This window comes from Oryzias latipes, chromosome 5 (genome assembly GCF_053564925.1).
Source record: "Oryzias latipes strain Hd-rR chromosome 5, Olatipes_Hd-rR_3.1".
Lineage (NCBI taxonomy): Eukaryota > Metazoa > Chordata > Actinopteri > Beloniformes > Adrianichthyidae > Oryzias > Oryzias latipes.
This window is the reverse complement of record NC_136241.1, coordinates 6,567,413-6,574,674: the sequence shown is the minus strand read 5'-3', so window position 1 is coordinate 6,574,674 and position 7,262 is coordinate 6,567,413.

Sequence of the window (7,262 nt, the reverse complement as noted above, 5' to 3'; positions counted from 1 at the left end):
AAATAAATTTTATTTATATTATTGCTTTAAACCAGTTATCTTATTTACAGTAAATGTGTTGCATTTAAGTTTATTTCTGGTTGAAAATACAGGCCGTTTATAAGATCACAACTATTTCGAAGGAACGAATGAATAATTTTTTGGAACGATTTCGTTTTTTTTTTGCCCCATGTGAGGTCACGGGCTCCGTAGAAAAGAGCTCTCTGTTATATATTTAACAATAAAAAAATTCCAATACTATGGAGTCCTATACTGTTCATAATTAAATAAATAAATATTTAATTAAATAAATAAATATGACCCCATGCAAATACACAATTAATCTCTCATAAATATATAAAAAGATCATGAAATTGTGAAAAACCTGCACACTGATTTTAAATTAGCCATTGTATTATTCAATATATTTCATATTTCATTTTAGCTTTAAAAACCTGTTCATTATTTTAAAACAGCATTTTAAAATATTCATTTTTAATCATGTTGAATATTATTATGATTTTGTCTTTTTTCAGAAGCTCGTATTTCAAAATCAATATATTCCAAAGTAGCTTTGTTTTTATTTCATGTTGCTGTTTTTCAAAATGGCTTATTTATTTCATGAAGAGCTTTTTCAGGAGAATAGGTCTGTCTGTCAATCAGTGATAGTGGGCGGGATCTAAACGCTCATTGACTCATCCATGGAAATCGACTCATATTCCTCGATACCCGCTCAGCGGTGTACCAGTCAGAGAGATTTCATGTTTCAGCGATATCTGCGCGGCTTTGCTGACATTAGAGATCAAATAGAGTCAAACAATCTGTCTGCTGCAGAACATGCAAACATCTACGACTCTGTTTTTGTAGTTTGAGGGTTTGTGTGGACCAAACCACAGAGGAGCTCCGGTCGTCCACGTCTCGAAGTCCCCCGTTGAAACACTCCTCATTCTTAAGGCCCGTACACACCGAGACGAATATTCGCCAGGCGTTATTCGCCAGCGTTTTTCGCCACGTCTTTTGTGTTCACACCCAGGCGATTTTCGCTGACGATGAGCCGAGCGAACATGCAATTTCATTCCCTGACATTAGATGGCGCTTAATGTAAACAGAAATACTCCTGTACACAAGGTGGCGCTGCGCAACTTTACGATTCTTAAAGTCGCTTTTCACTCAGAAGAAGAGAGCAAGTATTTACGCGCTTGTCAGAATCATACAAAGAAAACATGAATATTTCAAGCATCAGTAGCTCCAACTGGTACTTGGTAAGGGGATATTTAAGAATGTCCGGCAGTGTAGACGCTACTTGGCGTCTATCTTCTTCGCTGGTATGTGCGCTCAGCAAGGCAGTTTTGTGTTTGAGCGCCCCCAAGTTGTGTTTTACTGTAACTTCAGAAGCTCCAGACACGTGTGCAAAAGCGCAATTCTCATTGGTCGAATAGATTTCGACGCGACGCGTCGGAAAAAAAAAACGAACCCGAGGCGTTTTTTTTTTTTTGACGCTTTGGCGCGTGGCGTTTTTTCGCGTCGGTGTGCACACTCACATTGGTGCCCTTTGTTTAGTCACGAGGCGTTAAACGTCGGCGAAAATCGCCGGCGAAATTCGTCCCGGTGTGAACAGGCCTTTACGCTGAGCTGGCGGACCGACAATCAGACCAGGCAGCTGCGCAAAGCGGAACAAGCCTGCTCGTGCCTCCTGAACCTTATGATATTTTTCTATTTTCATTGAGACAATGATTATAATCAGGTCCTCTGATTTTATTATTCCCTCTCAGGGAAAATGTTGAACCTTTCCTGCGATGACGTTTCTGACATATTAACACTCCATGTGCATTGTGCATCCATGCATTGTGACTGATTTAAGCACAAGCAACCGCTCCATGTGGCTATAAGGCTAAAAACATTAGCTTGTTGCCCCTCCCACACGCGGCATGGTGCATTCATGGAAACTCCAGTTCAAAGAAGCTTAGTGGAACTCCAACAACCACTCAGCCTAACTTAGGCCACTACTAGATGTTCATGAGAAGATGAAAATTGCCGAACCGACCACTAAATCACTCGAATTATGCACACTGGCCCAAAGCCACTTTTATCCACAAATTTAGAACCAAAACTGCCCAATTTATGGTAACACTGTGGATGTGTTGAGGTGCATACTTCCCCCAGTGTTGAGGATGGTGCATTGCGCCATCACGTTTGCTGAAGCATCTTCGATCGATGTAATTAGGGTGCTGCTGCTCATGTCTGAGTAAAGGAGTAGCCAATCACAAAAGTGTCTCCGCCTTGTCTAGTTTGATTGACAGACAGACCGATTCTCCTGAAAAAGCTCTTCATGAAATAAAAAAGCCATTGTGAAAAACAGCAACATGAAATGAAAACAAAGCTACTTTGGAAAATATTGATTTTGAAATCCAAGGTTCTGAAAAAGGACGTAGAATTATAATAATATTCCACATGATTAAAATGAATATTTTAAAATGTTGTTTTAAAATAATGAACAGGTTTTTAAAGCAAAATGAAATATATTGAATAATACAATGGCTAATTTAAAATCAGTGTGCAGGTTTTTCACAATTTCACGATCTTTTTATATATTTATGAGAGATTAATTGGTTGATTGTGTATTTGCATGGGGTCATATTTATTTATTTAATTAAATATTTATTTATTTAATTATGAACAGTATAGGACTCCATAGTATTGGAATTTTTTTATTGTTAAATATATAACAGAGAGCTCTTTTCTACGGAGCCCGTGACCTCACATGGGGCAAAAAAAAAACGAAATCGTTCCAAAAAATTATTCATTCGTTCCTTCGAAATAGTTGTGATCTTATAAACGGCCTGTATTTTCAACCAGAAATAAACTTAAATGCAACACATTTACTGTAAATAAGATAACTGGTTTAAAGCAATAATATAAATAAAATTTATTTTGCCACCGTATCGTTGATCTTTCCAGCGAAGAAGATAGACGCCAAGTAGCGTCTACACTGCCGCGAAGAAATAATGACGGACATTCTTAAATATCCCCTTACAAAGTACCAGTTGGAGCTACTGATGCTTGAAATATTCATGTTTTCTTTGTATGATTCTGACAAGCGCGTAAATACTTGCTCTCTTCTTCTGAGTGAAAAGCGACTTTAAGAATCGTAAAGTTGCGCAGCGCCACCTTGTGTACAGGAGTATTTCTGTTTACATTAAGCGCCATCTAATGTCAGGGAATGAAATTGCATGTTCGCTCGGCTCATCGTCAGCGAAAATCGCCTGGGTGTGAACACAAAAGACGTGGCGAAAAACGCTGGCGAATAACGCCTGGCAAATATTCGTCTCGGTGTGTACGGGCCTTAAGAATGAGGAGTGTTTCAACGGGGGACTTCGAGACGTGGACGACCGGAGCTCCTCTGTGGTTTGGTCCACACAAACCCTCAAACTACAAAAACAGAGTCGTAGATGTGCATCTTCTGCAGCAGACAGATTGTTTGACTCTATTTGATCTCTAATGTCAGCAAAGCCGCGCAGATATCGCTGAAACATGAAATCTCTCTGACTGGTACACCGCTGAGCGGGTATCGAGGAATATGAGTCGATTTCCATGGATGAGTCAATGAGCGTTTAGATCCCGCCCACTATCACTGATTGACAGACAGACCTATTCTCCTGAAAAAGCTCTTCTTGAAATAAATAAGCCATTTTGAAAAACAGCAACATGAAATAAAAACAAAGCTACTTTGGAATATATTGATTTTGAAATACGAGCTTCTGAAAAAAGACAAAATTATAATAATATTCAACATGATTAAAAATGAATATTTTAAAATGCTGTTTTAAAATAATGAACAGGTTTTTAAAGCTAAAATGAAATATGAAATATATTGAATAATACAATGGCTAATTTAAAATCAGTGTGCAGGTTTTTCACAATTTCATGATCTTTTTATATATTTATGAGAGATTAATTGTGTATTTGCATGGGGTCATATTTATTTATTTAATTAAATATTTATTTATTTAATTATGAACAGTATAGGACTCCATAGTATTGGAATTTTTTTATTGTTAAATATATAACAGAGAGCTCTTTTCTACGGAGCCCGTGACCTCACATGGGGCAAAAAAAAAACGAAATCGTTCCAAAAAATTATTCATTCGTTCCTTCGAAATAGTTGTGATCTTATAAACGGCCTGTATTTTCAACCAGAAATAAACTTAAATGCAACACATTTACTGTAAATAAGATAACTGGTTTAAAGCAATAATATAAATAAAATTTATTTTGCCACCGTATCGTTGATCTTTCCACTGACTATAGCAAGTTGGTCCCTACGCCGGGCGGCCCCTGGGTACCTGGTTGGGCGGCAGACAGAGCGCTGCTGCGGAATGGGCAGCCAGCCAGCTCGGGCATCCAATATCTTATGATATTTTTCTTGTTTTCACCCAGACAATAATAAAAAGATCCCCTAGATTGATTCTTGTTTTTATTTCTCTCCTCTTGAATTGATGTGGGTCACAGGGACACGGAAGTGGCTGCAAAGAGCAGCTTAACTGCAGCGGGAGTAAGGCTCACTATGCAGTGAAAGAATCCAGACAGGGAGACGTGATGACTAGGGTTGGGCGATGTCCCTTAAATTGGCCGTTGACGATGTTTGCTGTCAACCATCGGGATGGACGATGACATCGTCGGGGGGGGGTATTTTTACATTTTTCGTTCTTATATAACTGCTATTCGTTTTTTGCTTTTTTCATTTTATTTCCCAACTAATGACTAATCCGCGATGATCCAGTATAAACTGAGGGAAGTGACTTTAACAAAAAAAGTAAAAAGTAACAAACAAAATAGAAAAGAAGTAGTCCGCTCCCGCACTTCCGGGGGAGTGCGGATTTACAGCTTTGTGTTTGATGGGAAGGGGGGGGGGGGGGTACATGAGCGGTATGTGTGGGAGATTTAAGACTGCGATCCGTCCCGCAGCTCTAGGGGTACAAGCAACCGAACTCAGAACCGGGTCTAAAAGTGTGTGTCTGAGCACAGCTCGGATCGTCAGCACACACAGCGGTTTGAGCTTCAAAGCAGAAATGTCGCTCAGTCCTTAGAAAACATTCAAACAATCACGCGGACTTGTGTTTCCAGTCGTGTCCCGACTAAATAAAGGCTGATGTTATTCTTACATGTTTACGTGCAGCCAGCAAGCAGCACCACCCAAAGCTAATGTTGTTAGCCCGTGTTAGCATACTGCTAATCCTGGCTTCGTTCAGAAAAAGCACTGACCACACGGATTAAAATTCAAATGATGAGCGAACAGGTGTTTCATAATAACCGTAACATTATTAAAAGCACGTTTAAAAGATCATCTCGTATTTTACCGAGCTGACATGTCAATGTATATAGCCGCTCGGCGCTGTTTAACAATGTTTTGTATTGAATTGTTACATTCAATAAAGTTTGAAAAAAAAAGCCGCTCAGCGGAATTTATATCCTTCCGTTTTTCAAACCCTACTGCGCATGTGCGAATGATTTATTCCGACGGAAAGTGTGACCTTAGTGAACGTTTTTATATTCTGAACACATTTTTCTGGGCCCGTGTACACGGTTGGATTCTAATCCGACCATTGATCCCATCAAGATATTTTGTACATGTAACCGCGGCTTATGGTGTCGACGCGCAACGTGGCGGGGACGTGGCATCACGATGGTGGTCTCTCCATCGGGATGTCAGTCACCCATCACGATGGACGATGATATCGTCCATCGGCACAACCCTAGTGATGACCGATGCTTCTGTAGAGCTTTTTAACATGAAAAAATCCGATCTCTAAACATCCTCTGTGTCTTCCACACATTGTAAGGAGATTAATACAGACAGAAATGTGAAGGTATCTGCTGTAAATCCAAGTTTTACTCACATCTGGTTATGAATGACTTATAACGTGAGTTGATTTGTGTTAATTTGCAAAAATGATTTAATGGAAACAGTGTAATTACACATTTTGCAAAGTAAAACTTGGTAAATTTAACAAAGTAGATGAAAAGAATTGCTTTTTCTCCCACAAAAACGGGGCTAGCCAGAAAAGAGATTGCCCGAAGAGTTATTACTTCTGAAAAAAGTCCACTTTTAGGGGTTTCTTCATTTTAAATACTTCTTCGTTCAAACAAATTCATATTTTGTGGGAACAATATGACTATTCCATAAGAAATAAATATTATTTTGTGGGAAGTAATTACTATTTTGTGGAAAATTAAATACTTTTTCACGGTAACAAAATCCTAATTTGTGGGAAGGATTACATTAAATTACAGTTTTTTCTTCCTTTTATTTGATGTCAGGTCACAGGCGTCACTAATTTGCTCATAACTTTAGAATAATGTGGTGATTTCTCTGGTAAAAAAAAGGCTATTGTTTAAAGTCTCAACAGGGCTTCAGGCATCAGTCTGTCATCTATTCAGCTCCACAACTGGAGAGACTGACACCATTCAACAACAAAACGCTGGTTCCTATAGAAAATATTGTTTTGTCACTTTGGTGAATCTAAATGCCATAACATTTTATTTGTATTTATCTAAAAAGATGTTGACAAAATCATTTCCTTGTTGAAAAACAAATGTATTCAAATGGTAAATGCTTTAACAAAGGATGAAAGGGATCCTTAAGAACAAAATTAATCTAAAGTTATCCCCCCCCCCCCCCCCCCCCCCCCCAAAAAAATCTTTGAAAATGCAAAAGAAAACCAAGGAGAGCCAGCAAACCTAGAAGCCTTGGTAATAATTTTGAAATTTTTCCCCGTAACTCTCTCCCATCTCATTAGCATAAAACTGGTTGCTTATTTCATTTACTTTGTTCAGCCATTCTGTTATTTTGTATTTTGAATTTCTTGAATTTATATCATTTCATATCATTCTGAACAAATCCAGGTGAGGGCAGTCTAGCTCTACCGATGGGTCTGAGAAATTGGCACAGTGTCTCCCTGGTGAGCAATTTTTCCACAAACAAGGATGACATAGCAACCTGTAGAGGTGTACAATGAAAGATTGGGCAGCATTAATAATAAAGAGTTTGAAGTTATAAAAACTGCTATGTTTAATGAATAAACCCCTAAACTATTTTCTGGTCTAAGTTTTTCTATATAATCCACTGTTGAGATTATTGACTGTGCTGAAAGATTGTGCTGAAAGATTGACAAAATTCCTCTTTGACAAATTTTTGAATATGCAAATTTGATTTAAGACTCGAAGATAAATATTTTATCACCTGACCCACAATGACTTCATCAAGGCTTAATCAAGATATTCAG